Here is a 19,398-nt window from a genome sequence, read left to right as displayed (position 1 = left end):
ACTTCACATGAGTACAAACAGAGATCCTTTATTTTATTATCAAGTTACATAAGGTTGGCTTATACTCGAGTATACTGTATATACAAAAAATATGTATATATATATATATATATATATATCCTTACAGGTATCGATTACTTCTTATAGAGTCCCATTGACAATGCCTTAATTTGCTTTTCATTCCAGCAGGACAGCATCGTCCATCATCCAGGGTCAATATCTGCTTCCTAAAATGAGATGGCAGCTCAGAGTCTGTGCCGTTTCTAAATGGGATCAATAAAGGCATTCTCCAAAGATCTTTCACTTATTTAAAAGCTGAACTCCAGGCAATCGTCAAGATAAACAAAACCAAAGCAGTTGTTTACCTGCTAATTTGTATTTTTCTTCATCCAGTACTAGAATTCACTAAGCTTTTCCACACTGGGGTGCCCAGTCTTGCAAGAAAGAAGACCTGATTTTTCTCTGCTGCTGTTAAGGCTTACAAGTCTTGCCTCTCCCCAGCCTGTAAGTGGACACTTAAAACAGCAAAACGTTTAGCTTATTTATTGTATATACTCGAATATAAACTAAGATTCTTTTAAATGAAATATAAAGGAATCTCTGGGTTCATGTAGTGTGTAAACAAATCTTGCTAAGCATTATATTAGGTAGTTTGTTACACTAAGCTTGTGTAATTTTCATTTTCATTCCCTTTTAAATAAATGTTTTATAAATAACATCTCATGGATGTATTTATTCAGATTAAATTTTTATGCCATTTTTATTGATTCCTGTTTTAATTAGCAGTGATGCCACATTTGTGTGTGGGTTTGTATTTAAGTCAATGTAGTTTTCAATGGTTTTTCAGCTATAAGTAGACACTTTTTTATGTCATATCGGTTTATATTCAAAAATATACTGTATCTATCAGTGTTCTCTCTTCTATCATCATAATCATTGCATTACATAAAAGTCGGTTAACTTCTGAGGCTTCTTCTTCATTCCAAGTTTTAACTCTGCCTTATAGGCTGCACATCAATTCATATACAGTGTACACACCACTTGCATTTAAAATACATTACATTTATGGTTGTAATAACTTGTGTTTCTCCTAACAGTTAAAATTAATCTATTTTTCATATCAACATTTATTTTTATTTCTCAATCAGCTGCAAATGAAGACAATGATACGTGTTACATTGTATATGTTTATTTGTTGTGGAGCTGTGAAGATTGCGATGATGCAAATTTGACACACTGTGAGTTTCATTGTAAAGCGTTGTGCTGGTTTTGTAATGACACAATAACAAAAACGATGGCACTCAGTATGAATCTGATGATTTGGCACAAATATACTCAAGGATTATACGTGCTTTCATTTCACAGATTACATAGTGTGAGTAATGCAGAAGGAAGAGCAGTGGGAGGTGGATAGCGTAATTTTCGCAGCTTGTATAATATACAAAGGATGAGAAGCTTACTTCACTTCAGCTGCCAGGGGAGAGAATCTGCAAATGCGTCAGTTAGTATTACTTAAAGGGTAAGTCCACCCAAAACGGTGACGGTAGACAGATGACATCACCTACTAGCTTGCTGCAAACGCTCAAGAGGTTTTTGATTTACTTTGTTGATGATACTTTATATTTTAATTATAATTAATTTAATTAATTATTAAATATTATATATTTTGGTTTGTATTGACTTTAATTCATATGTTATAGGTTGCAACAAGGTAAGGGCCAAGGTATAGGGGTAGGTGTTTGCATTGCATCAACGTTATCTCCCTACGGGAGTGATTGTCTAGGCCAGTGGTCCCCAACCTTTTGGAGCTCACGGACCACTAAATCTCAAAGGGGAAAAAACTTCCCTCAGAGTGAAGTCATGATGCTAGAACCCGCCTGCGCCTGAACCTGCGTTTAGAGAGTGAGGGGGTTGTGTCCAGAGACACAACCCACCCACCGCCCTGAGCCTGAGATACATACGGGAGACATGGTCCACGGCTCTGGCCAGTGCGCTCCCCCCAAGTGGGGTCCTTCTCCTGACCTCCCTGGGGGGTGCACCGGCTAGAGCCGCAGACCACAACTGGTCTCTGTGCCATTGCTCCCCAGCTGTCAGATGGCGGACAGGGACAGGGTGTTGGGGACCCCCTGCAGGAGGGGTAACAGGGGTAAAAGTTGATATTCAGGCGGGTGATATTTACCACCAAGGTCACACAGGAGTGCAAGAAGGCTCACCAGTATTCATGACTGGCGGACTGGATCTCAGATCATAATTTTTTAACAGTAATGGTGTGCCATGATTTATACCAGCCAATTAGAGATTGCATTTGCAAACAGATATCATCGAGCATGTGATGTTATGGAGATGACATTCGGTACCTGTGGTCACTGGGAGGTGTGCTGGTTTTAGGGTTCTAAAGAACCTAGAAACCAAAGCCAAGATAAAAACGGTGGGACTCAATCAAATCAAAATCTGGCCTTTCCTGTCTTCTGCAAAAAAATCTACATTTTCCCAATTCAGTTTCCATAAAATGACCACATGTCCAAATAGCAGGTACACAACCAAAAACCTATAGTAATAATAATAATAGTAGAAAAGATTTCCATGTGTTTTATAATCCAAAAAATTTGAAGGGGGGATGTATTTTTGACATCAGCCCTTAAAAATCATTTACAATTTTGCTTGGCTCGAGGCGAACAAAACCTGGAAACAAGGAGTCTAAAAATGAAAACTGAAAATTGAGTACCTATCTGCACACCAGATTGGGTGTTATGGGTTGATTTTTGGCATAATTAGGGTGTTTCAATGTAATAACACTATAATACTATAACACTATAACCCCCTATAGTGGTTCCTGATGGGCCACATGATACCTAAATGGATAAACTGTGATATCAGCGGTGGAGCCTCAAGAGCAAGCTATTCTAAAAGAAGTCCCTGTTACTACCTAAAACTATCAAAGCATTATTAAGATACTAGAATAACAACCCCTTTAAATAAAACCAACTGAAAAGGATGCTGAAGATTGTGCACAGCTGAAGTTTAGAAAGCCAACTTTTTTAGGAAATAGGCAGAAGCTTTAAAATAAAAGACAAAAAGGAGGATTTGGGTAGCAAGTCCTCTGTGGAGCTTCTGGGAACTTGCACTGGGAAGACATAATTCTGGCTGTGGCTTGTGGCTATTCATGAATTTTGAGGTTGAGCATAGAATTTGAGGCGGTGATGTGGTGGAGGCATTCTGCCTTAGGATTTCCAGAAGTTCTAGGGAAAAAATTACATAGTCAGGATTAGATAAAGTAAGGTAAGTTACAAAAATAAATTAAATTGGCCAGAAATGGGGTAAAGTGTAACAAATTAGTCTTTTTGCAAGAAATATACTAATATGTTTTTTTTAATTGTACAAGTAATGAAGTGGGTTGGGATTGCTGAATCCTAACAATAATTTATTATTGGGGGCCAATATACCCTATTTAAGTGATAATTTTCTTATAGTAATTATCTTAAATGATCACAATAAAAAGTATTTTCAGTTAGCTTTATATTCTATAATATTCAGCTTCAATGTAATTGTATTACATATCTGATTTCCAATTGTTGGTTTGCTTTCCTGTTTTCCGTATACAATATATAATGGAGTTCACATGTAAAAAGCTAAAGAATGCATTTAATTGTATTTTATGATCACATGAAAAAAATATCTGTACAAAGCACCATAGTAGGTGGGAAAATGAGAAATCAATACCATCACAAATGACAAATAGACCTCAGTTTGGAAAAAAAACCACAATGCTGGAATTAGGATGTATTGAACAGTTTCTCTGAAGGCTCTTTGGTCATTAATGCAGAACCTTGCAATCCCTTTCAGAAATACTGGAGGAGAATTGTTATTAAATTAGACCATGCTGCTTGGTAACTAGCTATTGACAAGGAAATAAGCATGTACTGCATTCCATAGGTCAACCAGGGCAAAGTCACAGTAGATGCATGCAGGGAATGTTCAGTTTAGAATGTTCTTCTATTTCCTATATCGTCCAATGCTAAGGCAATTTCACTGGTTGGTTTTCAGACTCCATGGACCATGAAAAGCCTTTAAAATGGTATTTTCCTTCGAATGCTTTGAGTGGCTCCAGGATCAGAAGTTCAGCCATGAAGACCACAGCTAAACTTCAATTTCTCTATGAAAGTACTTCAACCCCAAACTAGAGTAGAAAATAGCACTCCTTTGCCATGTCACCCAACCTATACCTGCATCATCTTCAGGGGCGCTAGTGTTGCTGAAGAGCCTGCTGTCCATCTGCATTGAGCATTTGCTTGGTGTAGGGGTGTAACCAGTTAAAACCAAAATTGAATAAAACATTTACAAAGAAATAAAACATGAAGGTGGTCAATTTAATTCCAGCAATCAATGGAGGGTTTAGCTTTGTTAATTTCCATGGGCAGTGGAGTGTTGGTGCTCAATTCTGTTGCTGATGCAACTAATCCCAATTTTTAAACTTTGTCCTCTTCCCGGTTGCCAAATTCCTTGCAAGACATTGTTATTTTGCTTTTAATGCTGCATATTCATTGCTATTCCTCTTTTTTAATATTCAGTAAATCCAAATACTCACCAATGCTCATGACTCCTGGATCGGAGTGCTGCAGAAAGTAGGAGAAAATACAGTAAGCAATAATGCTTAACACATTTTCTAGCCATGTCCACCCAAAACTGATGTCGTGGCAGAAATAATCGCATGCCGACCTTTCTAATCTCTCTGAGACTGCAGTTTCCAGGCACCTACAAAATTGTTTGTCTTTGCCAAAGGCTGTAATTTGCAAATGTGCAAGGTATTCGATAGTTCATTCAGTCATGACTCAAAAACTATTGATGGCTTCCATCAAATATTTCAAACCACAAATGTTTGTTTTGTTTTTTACCCATTTCTCAAGCAAGTAGCAGCAAGTCAAAGTCAACTGAACCCCTCACTTTTTCCAAATATGAAATGTCTTTCCACTAATTAATTCATGGATACTGGATGATTCAAATGGGTTTATAACCATCTCACTTGTGTGCTCAAAAGGAGCTAAACAGAGGGCAAAGGACTGGTTACTATACGTTGTGCAGTCTGTGCCACAGATGTTTTCCCAATACTTACTTACCATGCCTCTGCCTTCTTTGTGTCCTCATGTGAAGTCATGGTCTTGGTAAAGAATTATGTATTTGCTTCCTCAGTCAAAGCTACCCCCAGATGGCGATATGATGACTTGGGGGAGAATATTAAGAAGCAGTAAGAGAGGTGGAGGAAGTATATAGAATAGATGAAGAAGGAACAGGGGGATATTTGTACTGAAGGTTCTCAGGTACAGCCTTCTCTCCAGCAAGCAGTACAGTAGTGACAGCACTAATTTTCACTCCAAATCTGGGGGGACCAGGAGGGGCAGCAGTACCTTAATTCTTACCATGCAGAGATACATATATAAAGCTCAAAGCACAGGAATATCTGGACACAGAATGTGCACTTATCTGGCTGGTGATCCCGCACTGTGCATCACCACAGTATAGCACACCCTGTTTATTCACTCCAGTGGCATCTCTTGCAGCAGCAAAGGATATCAAGGAATTAGTTGTCCCACCTCTGCTCTGAAGTTTGCAGCATCTCCAGCTTCCCTTCAGGTGTGCACTTTAGTCCTTCTCAGCACCCCCAGAACATACACTGAGGCTGTTTGCAACTGAAGAAAATGTTAGATTCTAGGACTTTAGAGCCTCTCTGCTCCAAATCACTAGTTTCCCATTGTAGCTTTTAGCTTGGCTGACTTGCTAGTGGTGTGATTATCTGTTGACACTGCCTATTTACTTACCCTGTGATTGTTTGCTGCCTGGATCAACCCTTGCCTCTGACCATGACCCTGCTTTGTCTTTATTCTTGAATATCTTGTTTGGGGGACCCACTACCTGTGTAAGATCACCTGGTTACTGACCCTGGACTGATCTGATCTCCTATTGTGTCCCATTGTGTCTCCCCTTCTGCTTATGTGGGCTCCTGGTCCTCTGTCCGTCCTTTCCAAATGCACTCCTTTGCACACAGAAGTCCTGGGGGCAACCATGTGCTGAGACAGCACAACTAGTCACCTGAAGCTGAGCGAGAGCTTGCTATAGTGCAGAAATAGATTGAGTGAATGGCAACTGGTGGGGATTGGCACTGGACCAGGGCCTTGCAGTGCACTACTAATTTTTAGGAATGATTTTGGGGTATAGCTTAGACACTTCAAGATATTTTATACAAGGTAGCAGATATCCTTTTAGGCTCATTTAAAATAATAGTGTAATCCCAATGATCAAGCAAACTGAATAATCTGATGGGATGAATAGAAGAATGTTTTCAAGAATAATCAGTTGATTTTGACTTACTGCTACTATATATTGGCAACACATTTTTCTTTGCAGTCTACTCTCTTTAATCGTGTTGTTCTGATGCAGCTCAGTTCCCAAATTATATTTTAGATTCTAGCACAAAAAAAAAAGAGTGTTTGGCATTGTAGCCGCAGCAGATGTTAGGCAGACTTGGCAATTGTGGAAGAGATATTTTACTACTGGAGTCTCAGAGAGATAAAAAAAAATCAGCATGCGATTCGGCTTGCTAGCAACTGCATGAAAAATTTAATATCAGTTTTGGGAGGAGTTGATCTTTAAAAAAACTCCACAAAAATACAAAAAACTGTTCTTTGACGTATGATGAATTATAAATCAGTTTATTGGGATAATGCAGACAATGTTTTTAGGTGATTGTTGGCCTATCTATATTTTTTTTCAGGCTCCTCATCCTATTTACTATTCATTAAGTTAAGGTAATGGAGCATTTTAGCCTTTTATTTCCCAGTTTGAGTGGCAAGCCAAGTTTTTGTTTGGTCTCAGGATCTATTTTGGTGAATCAAGCTTTGATAGATGATGATGGATTTCAGTTTGGCTGAATGCCACTCCATTAAAGAAAGTTTCTGTGACATCTAAATGAGCTGCTGAAGCAAAAACAAACCTTTTTATAGACTTTATGAATAGTGTTATTGCAAGTTAAAACCACTTTTTTTGCTGCTCCCCTCCTAGCCCTACGACCCTCTATGTCATTGATTGAAGTACAATAAACATTTTAAATATATTTGTTTTTGTTTGGCTATACAGTTCATCCATCAGGAATTTGCTCAATAAAGAAAATGGTTAAATGTCTATGTGAGCTATAGAAAGTCAAGTGATTCCCCTCAAATTGTTTTCAGCCATTGGTAATGGTGTGCACTTTCTCACACGGGTTTAACCAATCTTATTGGGATTAAACAGCTGTCATTGCATTACAATCCCCCAAAAATGCATCTGCTTATACTGAGCATTTGATGAGCGTACCCGAAACGTTGCAAGACGTGGGAAGATGAATGTCTGTCTATAACATGCCAATCATACTTATAAGTTGACCCATATTTATTTATTTTGCAATTGTTCTTGTAAGCACCTTGGAAACTCGAATCACACAATACAAAGACCCCCAGAAAAACAACCAGTAGGTATGGAATGAAAGCTCTTGGAATAACACAACAACAAATGATGGTTTCCATCACTCAACCAATAAAAAAGAAAGCCACCATAAAGTGTTGCATACACAATACAAAAATGGTTCAGTTTATCTTGGAGCTGAGCACTCCACTTCAATCCATCCTTTCAAACAACTGATGGTCGTTAGGTTCCTCATACAGAGAAATAATTATTTTCCATTATTCAGACCAAAGATATATGTTCCAACGCAAGTGGCATTCCAAAACCATGCTCGCTTGAAATGGACACATTTGGGAATTTATGATGAAGATGGACTTGGGTGTAAAATACTAATAATGCCTTATTTTGCAAAACTGTATGGGGGTCAATTTTTAATGGACAGCAGTTATCCTTCCCTGATCTTTATTCTATCCGTCCACTGAAATTCCAAGGTAGGTAGGCAGGTCATGCATGCCGGGAGCTCATCTGCTTCAGCAGGGCAATCTGCAATTTTCTTACCATCAATCAAGTCAACCGGTTCTCACCCACTTACCCTACATCCACCATCGTGTTTCCTCTATTCCACCTTTAAGAACTTGCTGCTCATATGTTTTCCCAGTGCAGACTTCTCTACAAGGTTCACACTTCTATTAGTGTTCCCTATGTGCTATTACACATTCTGTCCATCTGCACAGGCAAAGCTACAGCCTGACTGCTGACGGCCAAGGAAATATTGAAAATATTGCAGGAGAAATCACAGATCTATAGACTGAATGAAGCAGGGAGGTCCTTGCACTGTATATCTTCAGGTAAAACCTACTCTCCAGCAAGAAGAACAATGATCAGTCTCATCCCCAAATCTCACTCCAAATTTCACTACATTACCTTGAATCCCATATTTCTGATGTGCATCTAAAGGTCCAAGACACAAGGGTGGTGGAGGATAAATTTAAGACATAAAGTAAAATTTCAGGAGTATTTCCTAGGCACAATTATTTTTTCCAGATTGCTGAGTTCAGATCCACTTTAAATTGCCACCGCCATTCATGCCATGCTCCATGCTGATGAATGCCATAGGGTAATAGATTCTTGATGTATACTCACCAGACATTCTTGCATACACAGACTGGCCTCCAACATTTCCTAATCCAATGTATTTCAAATCTGAGAGTATGGAAAAAAAGAGGTCAACAAACAACTCACAAACTCTACCACAAACAATAGCTTAAAAGGTCAAGTTCATAAATATCTCATCAATTTGGGAATGGTCAGCAGAAATACACACTCCCGCATTTTTTTGCAAATTATCCCCATTTCCAATGTAGGGTCATTGAACATGGCATGGCAGGGAGCAGACTTTCCAGATATTCCATGAAAGCTGATTATATTAATACACCGTGCAATAAATGCAACCTTCTAAACCAAGACTATATACCCAGTCCCAGGGTTTTTTTAAATTTCCCACCATGCTTCAGAATTAAGGGGGAACTCAAGGCAGATATATAGGACAAATGATGAGGTGCTGAATTTTAATAACACATCTTTAAATATATTCATATTATAAGTCTTTGTACAGATAAGCTCCGCTGTGGTTTAAGGCCATAATGCAGATGGCAGGGCAAGAAGACTCCCAAGGGGTCTGAGCCATAAACAGTCTTAGACTCCTTCATAGCACCTTCCAAGACAATTCCTTACCTTCCTCCATGACTGTGCATGTACATTATTGGGTTATTCTAAACAAAAATCCACTAGAGAGGATTCCATATACAGTGCTTACCAGCTTTCTTCCTGAACAGTCTTAGTGGTCCAAGTCTGCCAAACATGATATATTCTGCAAATAAAATAAAAAAAAAACTAGTCAAAGAAATAGACAAAAGCAAATGTAATAAATATTAAACTATGGCTGGTTGGATTAGCCAACCTTTGTGCACAGAAGTGATCTCTTTGCATAGATCTGACATGACCCACTGTTAAATCAGAGATTTATAAACAAAATTAGCTCTGACTCTATAGGAGGAATGTGAGATCTTTGTTTTATGGCCGATGGCTCAGACATAGCCAACAGTGGGTTTCTGTGAAAAACTGAGTAGTGGGGACCCTTTGCAGAACTGATCCCCCAACACCCCACTGTGGTGATTGGCAAAGTAAAAGCCTATGAACTTGAACAGCCATAGAAGGAAGAAGCGGCCAATGCAGGAATTGCTTTGAGAACGTATGCACCTGCCATAAGCCATTTATGCCTTTTCCCTAGCCCAGGGATGGGTAGCTGGGCTGCTCAAACATGGTACTAAGGGCACACAAGGGAAGAGGGGTGGGTGTGCAGATGGGCATAGGACTGTGCAAGCTGCTATGGGGGCCCCTGTTGACTGAGAAGTGCCCAGGGCCCTCATACAGTGGCACATATAGGCTTATCTAAAAACATATTGCAAGCTATTCACCTTTTGCACCTGGAAGATATTCAGCTTTGAATTGAAGATTTATTTGGGCTTAGGAAAATGTAATTGAGTAATTCTGTTGTTGGCAAAACCTTGCTAGCTACAGAATCACCAAAAACGAGACCAACAGTCTATGGTTCCACCTTAAAACCGGATATTACTAATTCTATAGGCTGTAGATAAGGGTTGGTATCTGTCTATGGGTGCTGATATAACCCTATTGTGTGTTCCACCTATGCAGAGTAAATGTTAAAAATCCATTAAAAACTGGCGACTTATTAATTGTCATTATCTACGGAGGGCATCCATTGAACTCGGCCTGCAGGGAACACTTACATAGCAATGAGAAAGACCTCAGCTCTGAGACAATCTATATTGTGCTATATATAGTTAATTATTCATCCAAATATCCCAAATCTGATAGGAGAAAGGAAGGTGATGTAATTATTCAGCAGTGAATTCAATTAAAATCGAATAATTGAAATTCAGGTTGAACATACATTTTTTTATTCTATATTCAGGATAGTTAATAGTTAACATTTCTCAAATTAAAAATAATAATCATGTTATTCCTAAACACCAATAAACGCACTGCACTCAGTTACTATAAATTCAGTTGAATATAATTAAAATCAAATCCCATTGGTAGTTTTGCTCAGATTAGTCTGTGTATACTGCCATCTTGTGGTTTATATGCTAACTGCATTTCAAATATTAAAAAGTTGCTGCATTTGGCCTGATTTATTAAAGCTCTGCAAGACTGGATAAAATAGATTAAATATGGGTAAATACGGACGATATAGCAAACTTGAAATGGATCTGGTCCAGGATTGAAAATGTATGCCAACTAATAGCAAATGCCTTTTAAAAAGTCATTTCCAGGTTTGCTGGATCACCCAAGGTAGTCTACTTTATTAAATCAGGCCCATTGCATTCACTTAAAATTAAAGAAAATTGAATTGGAAAATGCATATTATATGCTAACCTATACCATTGCCCAGGCTCGGGGTACAGGTATATTATTTGGTATTTAATTAGTACCATTAAACAACATTGTTTGTGATTACCTTTCTTCTTATGTTCATCTCCATGATGCTAAAAAGTAAACAGACATGGTTAAACCATATGAAAGATAAATAAATGATTTAGAGATTAACATATTAATTGATGGATGGTCTAAATGCTCAGTTTAATGGGATAATGAAGACAATTTTTCTAGGTGACTATTGGACAAATCCAGGTTTGTTTCAGGCTTTTCTACCAATTTAATAAACATTTTTTGTTTCTTTTACACATTAGACAATTTTAGCTCTTTATGTCTCAGCTTGGGTGGCAAGCCAAGGTTTTGCTTGGTCTCAGGGAATGAAGCTTTGATGGATGATGGTGAATTTCTATTTGGCTAAGTGTCAAACCATGAAAAGGTAAAAAAAAGGTATTTTATAGACTTTATGGGTAGTGCAGGTATAGGTTGTTTTAAATTGATAGATGATAGATAGATAGATAGATAGATAGATAGATAGATAGATAGATAGATAGATCCACTGGACTGATTTTACCTAACCTGTCCCATGATCACTAGGACAAAAAATCAGGGGTGCATTTGTAATAATTAGAAGTTCTTAGAAGAGGAGAGGGCTATGACATCCAAAAAAGAAGAGGGCTGTGCAGGGACTCCCTTGAAATAGGCAAATTTCAAAGCAAACTTCAAATGCACATTGCAAACAAAATATGGGAATTATAAACACAGAAAGTGAGGAATAGATATACTTGATTCGACTGTAGTTTGAACTGATGTTTTTAAGATGATGAGAGGGTCTCTAGTGAAAAGCGTATTTCCAATCAAAACTTTTTTTATTAGGTTTTGGATAGAGTTAGGAAGAATTAGAATCCCCTGTCTGTATCATACTGAAATACAGCATATAAGTAAAAAACAGGACAGGGTTTGCAGATTTTCCCATACTTTATGTCTTGTAAAGCCATTGTTAATAAGACAAAATATGGAAGAGTGGAAATCTTTCAATCCCAGATGGAAGGAAAAACTGGACAGTGTTTGATCTGTTCCTTTACTCTATTCAAATGTCTGAAACAAGGTTTTAGCTTTGTATACATTTTAAAACATTACCATCTTCAAACCGGAGATAGCTTTAAGTTTTAATAGTTGTCTTTGGAAATGGAGCTGTTTGAGGGGCGATAAAATACCACTCCATGGGATAAAATAATGATTTGTGAGATTATAAGACTTGGCATTATTAAAAGCATATCAAACAAGTGCTTTTTCTAGGTTTTGCATGAAAAAAAGATTACTGCACCTGTCTTTACTGCTATGCATGGATTAAAGAGATTTACCATCACTTCCACTCCTGGGAACATTTATTTAGAAAGGAAGTGAAGAGAACTCTCCTACAGCAACACAGGTATAAAAAAGGTGTGGGAAATAAAGAGAAAGCTCCCTAAACGTGCCCTGAATGGCAGTAACAATCAGATTATTACACAATATTTATTAATATTATTACACAGTATTTATATAGTGCTAACATATTACCCAGCGCTGTACATAGTCATGTCACTAGCTGTCCCTCAAAGGGGATCACAATCTAATGTCCCTACCATGGTCACATGTCTTTATTATAGTCTAAGGTCAATTTTGGGAGGAAGCCAATTAACCTAGCTGCATGTTTTTGGGATGTGGGAGGAAACCGGAGTACCCGGAGGAAACCCAAACAAACATGGGTAGAACCTACAAACTCCATGCAGAGTCCTGGCTGGGATTTGAACCTGGGACCTAGGGTTGCAAAGGCCAGAGTGCTACCCACTGAGTCACCGTGCTGCCAAGGATAAAGATAAACAATACATATACATATTTAACATGGCACGTTAATAATGAGGAATTTTTTTCCAGTCCCCCAGAAGCTTTGTAAGTGGGGAGGGCTGTGCAACACAGCATATGGTCAATTTTTAGCACTCAGACTTTTTAAAACCCCACCAGCACTGCCACATCCCCATTCACCTATTGTTGCTCCATCATTGGTCATCTCCCATCAGGACTTTCCCCACCTTGACTAGCTAGTCTATTCATACCGACACCAAGCATTGTCTATTAAATGTTGGGATTGTACACTGAGCTGCACATGTGCTGGTGTGCAAGTGATAAAATCCAGCAAGCAGGTAAAGAAAAAGAGAAGAGACCAAGTTTTTCCACTATTCATAACAATTTGCTGACTATTCTACACATTGCAGGGTTGTTCTGCTTTAAATGCTCAATTTGGGCAAAACAAATTCCGGAGAAAGTTATCAGGAGACGATTTAAGTAATAACATAATTCTATCCTAATCAATTGAGCCGAATTTACTTACTTCTCCTGACAACCTAGATTCATCTGGAAAGATAAACAATACATATACATTATTCACATACTATTCACAAGCAAAAAATACCATTTACCTTCTTTAGCTATAAATTTACCATCTCGATTAGGAATCTCGATTAATAAAATCATTTTTAAATCTTTATTTAAATTTTGACCAAAAAACTGAAATTTAATGTTCAATTCTTGTAATTTTGGTTTATGAGTTTTATGTGTATAGGTGACCTTATTGATCAGGGGTCCCCAACTCCCAGTCTGAAGCTCACTAGTGGGCCGTAGCTGTCTGACAGGTGGGCTACAGCTCTAGCCGGTGCACCCCCCAGGGTCAGGAGAAGGATCCTGCTTGGGGGGTGCACTGACCAGAGCAGCGGAACATGTCTCCCATACGGAGTTCCTTCCCTGTTGAGTGACACACAGCTCCCCGCGCTTGGGCGGTCCAGAGTTCGTGCACTTAGTGGTCCGTGAGCTCCAAAAGGTTGGGGACCACTGCTATAGATGGCTTTAGAGGGCCACATAAAAGTCCACAAACAATGTTTCTGATTTTGGCAAAAAAAGCAGTTTACATTCTATATGTTTACCTGACTCCCTGCTCAGGGATTCACTAGACTGTCCTCTGCTTTGCAGCATCCCCAGCTTCCCCTTAGCCGTACATGTGTCTGTCTCAGCATCCCCAGCACATGCATTGAGATTGTGCCCAACTGAAGGGGAGTATGTGCTGCAGCCAAGGGTTTAGTTTATGGCTATGATCCTGCACTTCCCTTGGCTACTGTGTCCTTTAAAGTCTTCCTGCTCCCAGGCACAAATTGTCTGTTGTAGTTTAAAGCTTGGCTGACCTGCTGGTGGTATGGCTATCTGTTTGGATTATCAGCTGCTGACTCTGCCTGTTTCCTGACCCTTTGTTTGTTTGCTGCCTGGAATGACCTTTGCTTGTGACCCTGACTCTGCCCTGTCTTTACCCTTGGATACCTTGTTTGGGGGACTGATTCCTGTGAATGACCTTTGGCTCTGATTCCTGGACTTGCCTCTATTGCACACTCCTGTACTGCATTATCTGGATCATCTGGGCACTGACCCTGGACTGTTTGACTTCCCGTATCAATAAATGCTTTTTTAGTTTTAAGAATCGAAAAAAATTGTCCGTAAAAGAAAAAAAAAGGACCTATCTTGCCCCCAATTTAGTCGCCAATGAGCCTCCCTAAAATGCAAATACCTTCTACATGTTTACCTGACTCCCTGCTCAGGGATTCATTAGATTTTGATTGGCTCTGAGACTGAGACTGCAAAAAAAAAAAATGAAAAAAAAGTTCATTTTCACCTGGTTTTTCCCTGCAAAATAATAAAATACAATATAACAATTAGGGAAACAGTTCAAAAACATAATAAAAACACAATAAAAAGGAGGTGGAGAGGATCCTGCCCAGAAGAGATTACAATTTGTAAATTGTCTCCACCCTCGCCCCCAGTAAAAGACAAACCATGACAAAAAACTTTCAGCACTCATTTTCAATGGACATAAAAGACCGGAGGAATACTCAAAACATTACATATTTTTGATCAAAATGATTAAAATGGAAAATCCAAATATTACAAAATTAGCAAATACGTCAATCAGCATAATACCCACAACATTTTACTCACAGATTCAGGAGAATGTACTGTTAAAAACAAAAGAAAATATAGTAAATAACTGTGTTTACCTTGTGATAACAGTAAAAGCAGGACCTACTGTTCTAATTTAAAGCCTAAATCCGGAATTCATGGAAGGGGTATTACCTCTGGGGTCTAGTACACCCTGTTTATTTATTTCACAGGTTCCGCTTGCAGCAGCAAAGGAGGTCAAACAATTAGATGTCTGTCCTCTGCTTTGCAGCATCCCCAGCTTCCCGTTAGTTGTACATGTGTCTGTCTCAGCATCCCCAGCACATGCATTGAGATTGTGCCCAACTGAAGGTTAGTATGTGCTGCATCCAATGAGTGCATTAGTTTCTGGCTACTATTCTGCATTTCCCTTGGCTACTTGTCCTTTATAGTCTCCCTGACTATCTGTTTGGATTACCAGCTGTTGGCTCAGATTCCTGGACTTGCCTCTACTGGACTGTTCTGTACTGCATTATCAGGATCATCTAGGTACTGACCCTGGACTGTTTGACTTTCCATTATGTCCTTTGTGGGCTTGTGGTCTTTTGTCAGTCCTTCCCAGATACCATTTAGAAAGGGCAGCGACCTAAGGGCAGCCGTGTGCTGGGGGAGTACAACTTGCCACCAAAGACTGAGTGGGGGGTTTCCATAGCATTATATTTGGGGACTGGCTCTGGTGAGCACTGGCATTGGACCAGGGCCTTACATATTTTCTGCTGGTAAAGTGAGCTAACCTGTTATGAGAGCCACATGGATCCAATATTACTGCCTAACTCCTGTGATGCGTGATCACCTTTTCTTGCTTCCAATTTTGAGCATTGTCTGACAACTACCAGCTGTGAATGGTTTTGCAAGGACATTCAGCATCATCTAGCCCAGTGTTCCTCTAGATGCTGAGCAATGAGCAATTTGGACCTCTTAGGACAGGTAACACTGACACCAATGACTTTTTTGGCTATCTGTAATGGTGATATTCTTCCATTGCCAGCAATGTAAGAGGCATAATTTCATAGAACTGTGAGCTGTGGATAATAATATTGTCAGTGGTCCCCTAAAGTTTTTTTTGGGTACTCCCATTTAAAAACATTGATAAAGGCTGATCTAATGGCTGTCATCACTGGAAGATTTCCTTTGTATATTCGCCTAATGGCAATTGAAAAATGTTTGTTTTTTCCCATCACTTTCTGTTCAATTTTTTAAAATGGTTATTCGAATGAATATGTTTTAGCTTAATCCTACTCCTCTGGATGAGCGTAAGACTAGGATTACTAGTCTAAAAGTGTTTTACTTTCTAACCCAAAGGTTTGGGATTTGTAAATCTGGGGAACAGTAAGAGATACCCTTCCCCCTCTCTCTGGGTTACCAGTGAGATGAATAGTAAATTGAACATACCCATACCATTACAAAAATTGTCAGGCATGTTTAGTATTCACGGTAAGCAAAGGACTTCAGGATGAAATTGCCCTAGACATTGTCTCTGGGTCTTGCTCCTATATTGATAGATATGATGAACTAAAAATCTCAGGTTGATTGGAAGTTTTATGGTTCTGTAATATCTTCATTTGAATAGAGTTGGGGTGTTTTTATCTTTTGTTGTGCAAGAGATAATAATAAAAATACAGCATACAATTCAAAAAGGTTAACGTCTCCTTTTTCAATTTTTTTAAAACCCCTAGCTTGGAACCCGTATCATGTTTCAGGTGCTAGACAAAGATTAGTTGTGTGGAACGCTTGACTTGGATGTCGAATTTAGGAATTCTGATCTGGCCTGGAGGTTTCCCTTCACAAAGCTCTCTAGAAAAAGGCATGGAAGTTCTGCTCTTATGTTCAGAAGACTTGATTTGTATACAGGAAAGGTGAAAAATGCATGTGTTAGGTCCAAAAATGTTTATTTATTTTGAATCATTATTTAAAAAACCGAAACTAAAAAGAAGAACCTTAACTCTAGACTTGATCTACAGAGATCTTTTGACACTAGGGGCCTGAATTATTAATGTTCCCCAAGGCTGGAGAGGATACACAGGGTGATCCAACAAACCTGGAAAGGATTTCTTCAAAGTCATTTGCTATTTGTTAGCAAAAGTTTTCAACCCTAGACCTGATCCATTCCAGGTTCACTGGATCACCCAGCTTCACTGATGAAAGTGTATCCTTCCAGTCTTGGAGAGCTTTAAAATACCAGGCCCTAGAATTCATAAGATTCATTAACTACATACTAAATAATGCAGTTTTTTCATTGTTTCTTACTTGAGCAGGAATAAGTAATTTTTTTTCAGTTTTAATGATGTCTTTATCCTATCTGTGCACATGATTGTGACTGATTTAAAAACACCATGGGTTAGACACTAAATAAAGCCAAGTACTTACCATTGCCTCCAGAAGCTAATTGCTATAAAAAAAATTTAGAAAATGGAAGAAAATAAGGTGCTACAGGTTTTTTAGAAAAACAAAATATAAAACATAAAATAAAAGTACATTAAATATATAATAATGTACTGTTTCACAAATTCTGTGGAAGCCTTGGTAAAAAATTCTCAACATTTTATAATACACTCCTTTTTTAGGACCCTTATTTCTAAAATCTTTAGGTTTATTTGGAAGAACAAATCACCCTGGCTATGTAGATCATTACATATGAGACCAAAGTTAGCAGGAGGTTTGGGGGTATCTAACTTCTTCCATTATTATCTAGCATTGCACCTGGGGCATATACTTGATTGGTGTAAAAATGCAAGATTTAAACAGTGGGTGACAGAACAGTCCTTCTGCTCTACACCTCTCCATCTCCTGCCATTGTTACCACCCTCGTCCTTACCAGCACTTAAGTCCCATCCCACAATTGGATACACATGGGAAATCATGGCGGGGAACTTCCACAAATTTAGCCTGGTCATTTACAGCCGGGTTGCAGGAAAAAGTGTTTTTGACACCATTGTCTGCAGACATCTGCAGAGCACAACAATTTCTGTAAATTTGGGAGATGGATTGGGAGATTGGAACTGAGTGAGAGCTCTGGTGACTATAATTTGGATTTCTGGAGTTCGGTGCAATTGTCCCATTTCCTTCTCTCTCTCCAACCAGCAGCGGAGTATTGTAAAGTATTGACACCCTTTGAACAAGTGTGTATGGGTGGGGGGAGTTTGTTACACAGTATCGGCTGTATATGGGCTTTTGCAGTCCACGCCCCTGGACTATACCCCTATTAACCTTCAATCTTGGGAGTCCGATCTTGGTCTTACACTGTCCTCAGATCAAAAGGAAAAGATTCTATATTGGATGCATAAAGCATCTATCAGGAGTAGGTTCCAGGAATCCAGTTATAAAGTGTTGTCAAGGTGGTACCGCACTCAATCACACTCACAATCAGAAATTGCACTGATTATTTCCTGATGTGTCAGATGTTGGAGATGTCAGACAGAGTTAGGCTCTCTACTGCACATTTTTTGGGAATGCCCAAGATTGCAGCATTTCTGGGCATCAATTAGATCTATTGTACAGAACATGTCAGATCAAAACATCCCGGATGAAACCGCATTTTTTCTGTTACAGCATAATTTCATCTTAAAATGTACAAGCACTCTGTGATCATTGTGGCAGCCACTTTATGCATTGCCACGTATTGGCAGAAGCCTGAACCACCCCCTGTTCCCTTTTGGCTAAAGAGGGTCAGTGACATCCACCAGATTGAGGATCTAACCTCCATCCGGATGAATGGCAGAAAGGTTGCAAATACCTGGTTTTATTGGACTCAATTTGTCAACTCAACAGAGTACCATGACCATTTCATTTAATATTACGTACTAGTACAGAGTGAACCCACACTAACATAACCCTCTCTTCCTGTGTACATGCCACTTCCAGGCCCCCCTCTCCTCCATTCCATCCCAAATTACATTGCCCTACACCATTCCAGAGGGACCATTTGCTTCTGATATTTAGGTCCCATTGCTTCTTTTCTCTTTTATAAACTCAGGAATACAAAAGCTGGTCTGTATTGGCTAAACACGAGGTAAACATGCTTCCCTTTTTTATTATGCATCAATTTCGTCTTACATAGCCCCTAGATTTCAGTGTTACTACCTCTTCTCGAAGGCTCTCCAATGTTTCATTGGCATGTAATTGTTTGTGTATTTTTATATTTTATATTACTATGTTTCAACTGCACTATTGTTTTAACGTTTCTTATTTTTCTGCATAACTTTGAATATGTGTTTATATGCTCTACTCCCCCATCCCTTTTTAAGGAAACCTAAATAAAGAATGTTTTTTAAAAAAATTATAATACACAACAAAATGATTTTAAAACAAGGAATAGGAATCTGGAGAATGGACAAAGTCTCCCGGCAAAACAAAAGCATTCAGAATGGGATAAACAGTCCCATTTTTCTAATACATTTCCTCCCAAACAACATTTAGCTAGATGTACATAACAAAACTGACACACACAGCTATTCAAGCTTTAGCAAAAATACCCTATGGTAATGGTTGGAC

At 38.7% G+C, this 19,398-nt stretch overlaps 1 long non-coding RNA gene across 1 annotated transcript; it reads right to left on the bottom strand.

Moving 5' to 3' along the window:
• Positions 1-3,104: 3,104 nt before the first annotated feature.
• On the bottom strand, positions 3,105-9,351 carry LOC140338654 (uncharacterized). The gene is made up of 4 exons (XR_011922290.1): positions 9,248-9,351; positions 8,575-8,634; positions 4,586-4,613; positions 3,105-3,239 (listed from the first exon to the last, which is right to left on the bottom strand). It is a non-coding gene; the product is annotated as an uncharacterized lncRNA (long non-coding RNA).
• Between the last annotated feature and the right edge of the window lie 10,047 nt (positions 9,352-19,398).

This window comes from Pyxicephalus adspersus, chromosome 9, assembly GCF_032062135.1.
Source record: "Pyxicephalus adspersus chromosome 9, UCB_Pads_2.0, whole genome shotgun sequence".
NCBI lineage: Eukaryota > Metazoa > Chordata > Amphibia > Anura > Pyxicephalidae > Pyxicephalus > Pyxicephalus adspersus.
Note: the sequence above shows the minus strand (reverse complement) of the source record. Positions and strands in the feature narration are given on the sequence as shown.